Source organism: Gossypium hirsutum, chromosome D02, assembly GCF_007990345.1.
Source record: "Gossypium hirsutum isolate 1008001.06 chromosome D02, Gossypium_hirsutum_v2.1, whole genome shotgun sequence".
NCBI classification, from domain to species: domain Eukaryota; kingdom Viridiplantae; phylum Streptophyta; class Magnoliopsida; order Malvales; family Malvaceae; genus Gossypium; species Gossypium hirsutum.
Window position 1 is genome coordinate 57,554,679 of NC_053438.1, and position 11,267 is coordinate 57,565,945.

At 34.2% G+C, this 11,267-nt stretch overlaps 1 long non-coding RNA gene across 1 annotated transcript; it reads left to right on the forward strand.

Annotated features, from left to right (window-relative positions):
• Window positions 1-1,653: 1,653 nt before the first annotated feature.
• On the forward strand, window positions 1,654-3,713 carry LOC121214733 (uncharacterized). The gene is made up of 2 exons (XR_005910457.1): window positions 1,654-2,954; window positions 3,034-3,713. It is a non-coding gene; the product is annotated as an uncharacterized lncRNA (long non-coding RNA).
• The last annotated feature ends 7,554 nt before the right edge of the window (window positions 3,714-11,267 follow it).

Below are 11,267 nucleotides of genomic sequence, written 5' to 3' on the forward strand. Positions count from 1 at the left end.
ACTGGACAAGGTGTTAGTGGCTTTTGCCACCCAACCCATCACCAGATAACAGTGACGAAAGGACACATACACACCATGAGACACCGTCCAAAATTTCATTAACAATGGCATCCCGCTCCATGATGCAATATAAATCTATGCTGCACTTGAAATTCAGTGAAATAGATAATTGAGTGGGAAATCGATCCGTCAGTGAATGGTGAAAAGGGTAGAATCTAGGATTTGTTAGTGCTAAATTTGGTCCACCATACATTTTTGTTTTCTACTGACGCATGGAAGCATTGGGACCCCAAAAGCACTCTCACTGCCTGTTTATTGTATCCATGCCAATGCCTCTTTCCCAAAACGAGGATCCTCCACCAGCATTTTTTTTTCAAATATTCGGCTGTTCCAAAGAAAATAGTATTATATATTTTCATTGGAGTTCTTTTTCTTTTAATGTTACAAGTTACACATTCGTTTTTGATGGATGTAAATATTTATTTTTATTACTAATGCTTTTATACTTTTTATCTTGGTTACAACACTTCTTGATGAACCACTCCATAACATGGGATGCTCTTGATATGCAATAGCGTGCATAATTCTGAATTACTTAAAAATGTTGTTGGAAATACATGCAACTATGTAAAAGTTGTGTAACTAACCTTCAAAAGTTTGTTTTTGTTTTGTTCCGTCATATTCCAACATTTCCGCCGTCTTTTGTAGTAGTTGTATGGTTTCTGATTTGGGCTTGGTGCGCTGGTGGCTGACCTGTTTGGGGTGGCTCGAATTTTCAGATTCCTCCGGCGTCTCCCGGCTAGCGGTTGGTGATGCTTGGCTCTTTCTCAAAACGTGCTTTATTGTTTTTCTCCCTTTCTTGTAAACAAAGTTTCTAGTAAAAATGAAAGCCATTCGGTAATGAAGATCATACGCACTAATGTTTTTCATTAGTGGAAAACATTAATGCTAACACCTATGTGAATGGTAATGATCCCTCCTCTATTTATGCTTTTAGAAGAGTTGACCTCTTATGTTTGGGATCCTGGTTGTTTGGAGTCATTGTTTTTGGCTGAATGTCATTGTTGTACTGTATTTTGATTGTGTTTATTTTATGAAGTGAACCTTTTTTTCATCCAAACAAAAAACCTTTAAAGGGTTGGCAAGATTCCTAAATTACTCCATTATTGAAATGTCTTAGAAAGCATGATTTGGAGACTTAGAATATGGATATTGTTAAAATGTACACTTTTAACCTTACATTTCCATGAAACACGTGTTTTCCTCCTAGTTAAACAAAATGTACTTTTGTATTTAAACATACAAGTAACACTTTGTTTATTAAAAATAATACCTGAGTGAAACTTTCATGTAATATGTACTATTTATTAAGTGTTTTATTGAGTTAGTGTTACCCTTAGTCGAATCACCAACTCGGTTAGGAAAATTATAGAAATGCTCTTTTGCAATTAAAATAGGTTATACTATTTGAGGGTATTTTAGTCTTTTCATTTAAACAAAAACCAATAAAAATGTGGTGGGATTTGAACCCACACCAATTGTATTAATAAAATTTTAAATTTACCCCTCAACCAAAGTTTCGTTTTAAATTGTCGTACGTTTTTATTTTAATATGCGTAATTTATTAATATGATATATTTATGTGTTTAAATTTCGTTTTATTTGTAATTCAATCTAATTTTTATTTTAATATCACACATAATTAATGTGTTATTATGATTAATTAGTTTCAAATCATACAGGTTATTTTTAAACACAATATGTGTTCTAAATCTATGGTTTCACACGCATATGCGTGTAGGATTTCTAGTATTTGTAATTTCTTTAAATCCCATTATCCAATCATTCTTTTTCTTTCTTTCTATAATTGTGCAGTAATAACCAATAGAGGCTTGAATGTTTCATTTGGAGCTTTTAATCTTTTTAGTTAAACTTAAAGTGTATTTTAAATTCTCTTGTAAATTTCTCTAAAACAATCCTAACAACTACTTCTTAATTTATCTATTGCTTTCATCACCACCACCTCTCATCGTATTTATTTTTCAGTGCCAGTTTGAATCTTTCTTTTCGTCATTTTTTCGCAACATTCAATTTTACTGATTTATAACGTTTTGTTTTTTACATAAAAAAAATCTATTTACAAATTTTAAATTAATATGAAAAAATATATATAAAAGTTAAGAATAATAATCCGAGAAAAGATGGTGTAAATTTCAGGTTGATATAAAACACATTTAATGATGCCACCATATCTAGGATGTTTCATTTTCATCCTCCGTAGCAAGCTGTTGAGAATTAAAGGTATGGGCCAAATAAGCAAGGTAAGCAGTGATCATGATGGGTACTAATCATTCTGGGTGATGTATTGAATTGTGATTTTCTTGGACTGACTTTAGGATTAACCTGACCCTCCTCCACGTTTCAAGTTCAACCACATGTCTTTTAAACTTCTTCAATGATCTCATATCTATAATCTATAACTACTATTAAAATAGATACATGCAAATTACTTTACATATTGTTTTAGCTTGATTTTGTGATGCCTGTTTTTTGGTTTGTTTTGTTTTGTTTTTTTTTTAATTTTTCATGTTCTCTTTATTAAATTGGACTGGATTGATTGATTAAATTGAAAATTGATTAGAGTAAAAAATTATTTACGAATTGTTCAAAACCTATTAAACAAGTGATTGAATCTATTTTCTCTATGTTTATTTTTATGAATTTTTAATAATTTATTTTTATGAATTTTTAATAATTTATTTAATTAAATACCCTCACCCTTACTCATTTCTCACAATATTCTCTCAAAATTCTCTCTTAATTTTTTACTTAAATTCTATTTCTATCTAGATTATATTTTTTATTAAAAATTAATTCATGTTCTATAATTAGCAGTGGCCAGTTCTCTAATCCGTCATGATGACAAGCACATTTTCTTCAATCAATTGCAAATGGTAAGAATATTTTTAATAAATTTCAATTTTGTTTAATTTTTTTTATTTCATTGTTATATTTTAACTTAATATTTTGTAGATTTTTTAAATAAATAGGCAGAAGATTGATTTTAATAATGCTATATCCGTAATTTACCTGCTCCTCCATCACCGTTGATCGAACCATACTTGAGGAAAGCCGATTTTTGGCACGTGGCCTTTGTAGGCAGGGGGTGTAAGTTGGACCCCAAACTCATAAGCGTGTTGGTGGAAAGGTGGAGACCCAAGACGCATACATTCCATCTTCCATGTGGCGAGTGTACTATCATTCTGGAGGATGTGCATTTACAGTTGGGGTACTGGTGGATGGGTCGGTAGTTACCAGGTCTGTTTACTCTGCTGATTGGGGAGGCGTATGTGGTGAACTTTTGGGTTCAGTTCTGAAGATGATTTACAGAGGTCGGATCGAAATGAGTTGGTTACGAAGAAATTTTGTGGGGCTAGATGAGTATTTGACTGAAGTCGAAAGAGAACAACATGCTCGGGCGTACGTCCTTTAGAGCATCGGAGGCATCCTAATGTTGGACAAGTCACGAACACTCGTCCATCTAAGGTGACTGTTGAAACTCGTCGACTTTAGAGGAGCAGACGAACTCAGTAGAGGTCCCCTATGTTGGCGACATTGTACTAGGAGATGTGTTGGGCGACGCAACCACTAAAAATCAAAATTGGTGGTAGCATTGTACTATTGCAATCATGGACGCTATATTGGTTGTCATTTTTACGTCTTCGAGCGAACTACCCGTATACATTCCCACTTATAATAAGGTAAAATTCATTAGATATTATCATAATAAAATTAATTTAAATTTAAATTATTATGCTAACAAGTTATTTAAATAGGTAGAACCATGGGTCGAGTCACGTGGGATTACCTATTGAGCTTCAAGATATACGACTTCTATTAGATCGGAAGATGAGATGTCTATTTATTTAAATTTGAACTATATAATATAAACGAGTGTCGAATCGAATCTTATAGTATAGGACTCTTAAGGTGATTTGGATGGTATGATAAACCTTGACCCGTTACTTAGGAAAGTAAGAACCAAAGGTATGAATTGGGGTGAACGCCACACTACTCGAGTGGTAAGTTCGGAATAAGAAGCAGGATGACGCCACTGACTAGAAGATAAGTCAAGCTGAGTCTCAGATGAAATTTGAGAGAAAGAAATCTCACAAAATAGCAATATTTCATTCAAGGTGTCAAAAGTCTAAAATACAACTAATGATCTTCATATTTATAGCTCAAATACATGGCTAGCCGATTGGACAATTAAGCAAATGAATAGACAATTGTGTTCAGCTTTAATGAGCTGAAATTTCCTTGAAATTTCCAGGTAGCTTCCTTGTGCATTGAGGATGCCAATAGCCATCTTCTAGAGGCTTTGAAATTAGCTGAAAGTAATTGAAGTGTTTAATGAGCTGAATGGAACATGCTAGGTTTGGCCAAGGTCTTTTATGAGCTTTAAAAGGCTGCTTTGATCAGCTGAATAGACTTGGGAGTTTTAATGACCAGATTGGGTTCTTCAACAACCATGAAGTGTGAACACACGGAATTGATTAGCCATTTGTGTGTGAAAACTCAAAACCGAATGGCCACAAGTGTGAAAGGGATTTTCCAACAAGTGTGAATGTTTTTAAGGCTATTTTGGAGAGATTGCTGGTCAGCTTGGGAAAAGAAATCATCAGCTACTTAGCATTAATCATCATCCTAACATTCATGTTGTCCATTGTATGTACCTGGAACAATTAAATTCAACAAATTAAATCAGGTCATGACACATTAAAATCAGCAGCAAGACACATTAAAATCTGGCAGCAGCAAGACACATTAAACTTGTACTTTAATTTGGTTGAAACTAAGACACATTAAAACGATGTAATGAGCTGAACAAATTTATGATATGTACTAACTAAGACATATTAAAACATGCATTAAAATAGAACATATTTGACATACATAATTAAAATGTCCAGATTTCAAAAAATTAAATACTTAACAATTATTTGAGTTGAACTAAATAATTTAACTAACTCATTAATTTATTCCAACAGCTAAATAAATGCATAAACTAAATTAAGCTGAGTTTGAGCTGATTCAAAGTCATGGAGCTAAAATAAAGCTGAAGTTAGCTTGTAAAAAATTGCATGGTGAAACCGTGGAGCTGGTCCAAGCTTGCTCAATGTTTCCAACCAACGTCCCGCTCCATATTTGATGGACTAAAGCCGAAATGGCTTCCTTGAATTGCTTAGCACGAGCTCGTGTAATCGGTCCTTGGGGCAGTACTATAGGATCCTTGCTCGAGCTAGATGCACTCCGGAGTGTGATCGTATCAAAGTTCCTGTTGGTAGTGTATGTTATCATCGAGATGCACGAGACCGATAGAGTGTGGCGATAGTTCAGATTTCGACAACCGATTCCTGTGGCACCTCAAATCCTTGATAATCTACATCCTATCGACTTGCGGCGGTTGGATGAGAATTGGTTGGTATTCCACTCCTAACATATCAAAATGTGGAATAATCAGTATGATTTCTTACCTTCTTGCAAACCTATTGTCATTTCGGAGTTAGCATGCGATCCGGAGTACATACCATGGTTTAAGATCTATGGCCAGCCATATTTGTTGGGCGAAGAGGTGAGGGGTCGACATCCCCATCCGAGTAGGCCACGACAACCCCCTTTAAATCCAAGGATTGGCGAGATAGGTTAATCATCAACGCCCACACAAGAACCGACAACGATAGTCGCATCACCGATGCCCACACCACCCACTGATTAGTATGTACTGTCTTATTCTGGAGCATATTCTAACCTTATCATCTTCACACAAGAACCATATATTTCACTACATTTTTCTGCTTCTAATCATATGCCAGGTTGGACTTTTAGACATCTGTCCCCGATGTATTACATGCCCATTCCATCTACTTTTCTGATGACAACGATACCGACGACGACGTATGGGCCATCTTTGTTTCAGGCACTAACGGAGAGTCCACTCGTTATCCTATCGGTGTATAGGACTAAACCATCTTAATGTTGTATCGCTTCACTGTAGTGACAAAACCTTATTTAGTGGAAAAACTCTTTACCCGCTTCCAAATTACCCGAATCCAATAAAGAACTTGCGTGGCCCGATCTCCTATGCGGTAGTTCTGCAAACTTTAACCCATCTTCTGCCAATAGGTCGACATTGTGCATGTGCACTGGAAACGAGTACGCCGTGAACCATGAATCTTCTTCTTCTTCTTCAGCTTCACCCCATTCACTGCCTTTTGGTTCAGTTAGAACAGGCTCCGATTTAGAAAATAATACAATTTTTGAACCGTTGGCACTGAGCTCCCGAATTGGATCGGCATTGGATTCATTGTCATTTTCATTATTTGACCCACCAATATTTGTCGTGTTGAATGTCCCCTCATCAGTACACGTCATAGAGAGTACATCATCCCTTCTCGTATAGTTGTTGAAACATCCAGAATCACTTGTCGATTGGTAATCGCTGGAAGTTGATGTTATTCCCAATAAGTATTCCCAGTGTTAAACATTGATTGATCAAAGTTCATGTCTAATCCACTAACTGAGTGCCGTGCAAGGGTCATGTATTCAATTCTACCACAAAAACTCGATTGTTTAGTGTTTTACCTTTCGCGGTTGAAATCTAAGATTAAGATGGATGAGTGTCTTCCCATCGATGATTCAGGGATATCATAATGTGAACTTTCTAACAAAGTGGTGAACCCGCCACACAACTATGCCATTGGACATCAGTATTTTCAACCGTTTTGGCCTTTCGAACAGGAACATATGTCAATGTTCGAAGGCCTTCATCTGGCCTTGAAAATTCCATATATAACTTAACAAATGATGATCTACTATTGATATGCATCTTCACCATTGCCTCCAAGCCCCTAGCACATTTGATATCGAAGTGTCATATCTCACAGGGTCGACCGAAGCACAAAATCGATACTTAATAGACAATACTCTCATCTGGTTGGATTCGACAATTTTTCGTCTAATTCTTGTCCAGAGTTCTGGCAACTATATGTTCTGGTTAAATGTCAGTTGCGTTGTGTTCTTCGATAAAAAAAACCATGCCATTCTCGGTGTCACAGACCTCACTGTTGTAATAAATAATAGTATTAATCCGTCCACTCATTTTGAACCAAATTATCTGTCAAATAAGTTCGAAACAAATACATTTGCAAAAAAAAAATGCTTCAAATAAATATTAACAACAAAAATCAATGTTTATGCCTACGTTTTATACAAATAGTATTGTTACTTCGACTTATGTTTTCCCTGCAAACTTCTATTCTTTTGAACTTTTAAAATTTTATTTCCTTGTAAATGGCTTATGCCACCTAAGACTAAAATATGTTACATTTATAGCCCATGGCATGACCTTCTATTTGATCCTGAAAAAAAAATCCTTGGATAGTGGGGGGTTGAAATTTGTAGAGACAAAATGCTCCAAGCAAGACGCACTGTCAACAGAAGTATTGAGAGCGTGTCCAGTTGAAAGCGTTTTCAATGCTAACTCAGCTGGAAGCGCTTTCAGTACCTCTGCCGAAGTGCGTCCTACTTGGAGCGTTTTGTCTCTACAAATTTCAACCCTAACTAATTGAGAAATTTCACATCATATTTCAAATATCTCGGGATTCTTGAAATATATTTTCAGAACCCATCTAGTAAAAAATAATGCACTGGATAAATATTTTACTGAAATATCAAAAAAAATATTAAAAAAATGAAAAAAATTTTAAAACTAGTTTTGCATCCAAACCTAGTACTCCAAGTATCAATTTTAAATTAATTTGCAAAATGAAATTCGAATATACAATTTATGTAAATATGAATATTTTAAATATCAATTTCAATAATTACAATTATTATTATAAATATTTTATCAGTTTAAATTTTAAAACTCAAAACTAACCCTAAACACAATCCTACTTTAAAACCCTAATCCCAAAACATTAACCCTAAAACTTTAAAAATACTGAAAAACTAAAAACGCTTTCAGCTTAAATTTTAAAATTTTTTATTTGTGTCTCAACATGCTTAAATGATTTTTTTTGGTTTAAATTTTTATTTCAATTTAAATCTTGAAATAAATGGGTCTTATTTATATTTAATTTAGTTTAAATTTATGTGTTATTTTGATTATTAATTTAATTATATTTCATAATGATTAATGTCGATTATAATTTTTGGGAGGTGATAATTTCTTTTCATGAGAAATTATTTTATGGACCCTTCATACCACATCATCTTTCTAATTATTTAATGATATTTTAACAAAATTTTTAATGTCATTGATACATAATTTTGGTAATTTTTTTACCTTAAATCTTGAACTCCAAACCTAGAACCCTGAATCCTGAATCTTCACCTTCGAACCTCAAATCCCAAATCTCAAACCCTAAACTTTAAACCCTCACGAACTCAACTTCGGGGTTCGAGATTCAGTGTTCAAAATTCGAGGTTTAGTATGTAGTGTTCAAGGTTCAAAATTTAAGATTTGAAGTTTAAGGTAAAAAAATATTAAAATTATGTATCGATGACATGTAAAAAAATCATTAAAATACTATTAAATAATTAAAAAAAGATTATGGATGATGTGATGAGAAAGTTTAATAAAATAATTACAGGTGAAGGAGATGTTAAACTTTGGTAATAACAAACAAAAATGATTTTATCTTTACTAATAGTGTATAAATAATAACTAAATGCATTTTCCTTGCAAAGCATGTTTGGTTTTTTCTTCAAACTTAAAATCTTATATAAGTAGGGGAAAGTTGAATTAACTCATCACGTGTCAAATGTGAAAGATTTTCCATTATTAAAAAAGCTTAGAATCTTTTTTCTTTCCCCCCAAAAAAAAGAAAAAGAAAACTATTGTTTAATGGTTGAAAAAGAAGACAGGGACAAGAAGAAGTAGCTAGAAATAGATTTTTCTAAGAAGATTTTTTTATCAATCAAGTTCCAGAAGTTAACCATCTTTTATCTACGGACATTATTTTTTTCCCCTTTTACTTTATGTTGTTTCTACTCGCTTTTTATGTTTGTGGATGCAATTTTCAATGATCAAATCCACGTTAAAAGCATGTTCCCAAGAGGGAGGGACCCGGTGATAACCTCCACTTAGTTGCAATAATTTGTTCACTTTCTGGGTGAAGCTCAACCTCAAAGCTTCACAAAGAGCTTAGTATCAAACTTACCTCGACAAATTTTACTTAAGGTGGGTCTGCGAAATCCCAAAAGATATGAAGGAAGGGTTTTTGTTGGCACTCGTTAATTTATTATCTTCACCTCACGTTGACTCCAACATTATTCTTAGTTGACAATTTGCCACTCTCCTCCTTGCAACCGTGGAGTAGGGTATTTGATGGCTAAGACTCTTGCCCAGCTAATCTCTCTCTATTACCTCCTCTCAACACTTAAGCCAAAAGGATAAAATAGATAAAAACTCAATTGCCCAGAATAAGAATACCTAGCTACATCCCTATCCCAACCTCCCAATACCATCCCAAACTTCTATCCTTAGTAGTTCCCCACATCACCTATGATGTGAACCACCACCATTGTACACCCTAACATCTTATATAACTACATTGTTATAAAAATTAGCGTCATTTATGGGAAACAAACAAAAAGTTATGTCTCTACCCTTAGAGAACTATCATCATCATCATTAGAAACAAGGGTACCAAGATGTTATCCACTATCAACACTAAGGTGAACTTGAGTGCCAAAGTCAGAATAATGTTGTAGAAGCTTATCATCAATCCTTTTCACAATTCCAATGATGGAACAACTATCATACATTTCCATTTTCTTTCATCGCCCATCAATATGAAAGCTATTGCCAAAAGCCTAGAGTAGGAGAAGTTTTCATGCTTATCTTTAGCTATATAAGGAGTTGCAAGCCTAAAGTGCGTTTTTTAGCTTAACTTTGGGAGTGCACCTGAGAAGGTGCCTTGAAGGACGAGAAGCAACCAAGCAAGAAAAAAAAAGAAAAATCTCTGTGGAGCTAAAGATAGTCTTCGAGATGTCAACATAGTGTTGACTTAGGGGCAACTGCCACTCATTTATGCAAGTCAAGGTATGACCTCCTCACCTTTTGTGGGAGATGACTATGAGAGTTTACAAAAGTAAAACTAAGAGAAAAAGCTTATGTTGGGCTCAAAATATAACCATAATAAGCTCATATTTTCATTCCATAATGTTGAGCAAAGGGTGGAGGCTTAGCCAAACCAGGAAAAGATGCCACGAGCACTAGAACAAAAAACCCCTTGTTCTCCTTTTGTTATTAAGAAATACAAAAAAAAGGATAAAGGGGACTGAATAGGCCTTCAATAAATATGGATAGCTTCATCAACAAACCCCTTATCAAGTCTCCTTATTGGTGGGATCTATGAGTTTGCAGTGCATGGAAAGTGGTGTGAAAAAAAGAGAAAATTGTTTAAGTTTGCGCCATATCTTAAAGATAAAGAAAGATGAAAGCTTCATGCCAAAATGTAGCAAGATTAGAGCCATTTAAGGTCACTCCTAAGATCTCTTTATTGGATAAGGATATTTAACAAAGATGCAAAGCATTTGATTACATAGATTAAACCATTAAAGAGGAGAGTTATTGGGTAGGAGTAAGGGATATAAAAATACGAACAACACCATGCCTCCTTACATTCCTTAGCTTCCACAATGATTTCTTTGGATTAGAGTCTTGAATGATGCAGAGAAAATAATTTTAGACTATTAGCGCAAGCGAAGCTTATAAACATGCATAAACACACTGCCTCTTATGGAGAAGATATTTACATTGGAGATTGAGTATGGTTCTCCGTTAAGAAGATAGGCCCCATGTAACACCCCAAACCCGGCCTAAGAGTTATGGCCGAATCTGGCGGTGTCACATTGAGGTGTTTAGCGAAAATTAAACTCGTTGGGGAAATTTTGTTTCTAGGTTTAAAAACCCCTTTATTATTATTTAACAAATCATCTAGTCAAAAACGTTTACCTTGTTATCTGCTATTGTTATAAAAGGTTGATTTAAAATCGCGAAAGCTTTTGAAAACTCTAATGTTTAAATTTCGTGTCTTTGAAAACAGTTATTATTTTGAAAATTCGTCTTCTGCTAAACTAGCAGTTTAAAATAAGTAAGCAAAAGCCCAACTAAAAATTTTAAAAAACATAAATGGCCTTATTACATAAACAAAACCCAACACAAACTTTAATTTTAAATAAAAGCAAGTGTAGCA